General features: G+C 33.0%; 1 non-coding gene across 1 annotated transcript; it reads left to right on the top strand.

Moving 5' to 3' along the window:
* The first annotated feature begins 301 nt into the window (after positions 1 to 301).
* Positions 302 to 374, top strand: Trnak-uuu (transfer RNA lysine (anticodon UUU)). Its single transcript has one exon. It is a non-coding gene; the product is annotated as a tRNA-Lys (tRNA).
* Positions 375 to 998: the final 624 nt, after the last annotated feature.

Here is a 998-nt window from a genome sequence, read left to right as displayed (position 1 = left end):
GATTCATTCATTCACTCACTCTCCCATCACTTCTTCTCTTCATCGCGTTGAACAAATAAAAAACAAAAACAAAAGGGATACATAAAAATAAAAAAAAAATAATAATTTCAACTGTTATTGCCTGCCTTGGATCTAGAACAACTAAAATATTTGTACGATGGAAACCGTTACGGTCAAATTAAGAAAAACGACTATTTATTTGCTATTTAGATTCTAAATGTTTTTTAAAGCCAACATCTGCTTTAAGCACTATTTAAACTGTTTTTTTTTTTGTAAGTTTTTTCTTATGTGACATGCCGACGCCCGGTTAGCTCAGTCGGTAGAGCATCAGACTTTTAATCTGAGGGTCAGGGGTTCAAGTCCCTTATCGGGCGATAGCTTTTTTTTTCAGTGCGTAATTTATTTTTTTTTTCACTAAAAATATTTTAATTGCAAAATGTTTAGATTTAATATTTCGCTTTCAAATTTTCGTGACGTGGGAAACTTTCCGTAAATTTGTTTTCGTTTCATCGTCAATCAGAGGTTTATTTTTATATGTTCGTTGCCATGGAAACACATCCCTAGACCGTTTGTACACAGATTTCTTCTCTACACTCTATAGTCTATAGTATCGCACAATGCACAACTATCGAGTTTGTATTTAGATTAGGAACTATTTTAGTTCTATTTTGACGTTCCTTTTGAGGTTATTAGCACTTGGCCTAACTATTTGTTCTTACACTCTTGTCCATAGGCCATTGAAATGTTTCTTTTTCATCCTCTTTGTTTATTTACTCTATGGGAACACATGTTCCACTGCTGACATAAGAGAGACAATAGTGTCATGTGTTTGCCATAACAGATTCAAGGTGATAGTTTAAGAAATAATAAAATACTTCTCAAAGTCATCGTACCTATGAAATGCTAATGGCTGGCTCCTTTGGCTTGTCGCGTCTCACAACTATATCAATAAAAGTCTGCTGAGATAAATACAATTTTACAATTTCAATTAAAAAAAA

Source organism: Biomphalaria glabrata, chromosome 6, assembly GCF_947242115.1.
Source record: "Biomphalaria glabrata chromosome 6, xgBioGlab47.1, whole genome shotgun sequence".
NCBI lineage: Eukaryota > Metazoa > Mollusca > Gastropoda > Planorbidae > Biomphalaria > Biomphalaria glabrata.
This window is presented reverse-complemented; position numbering and strand designations above follow the sequence as displayed.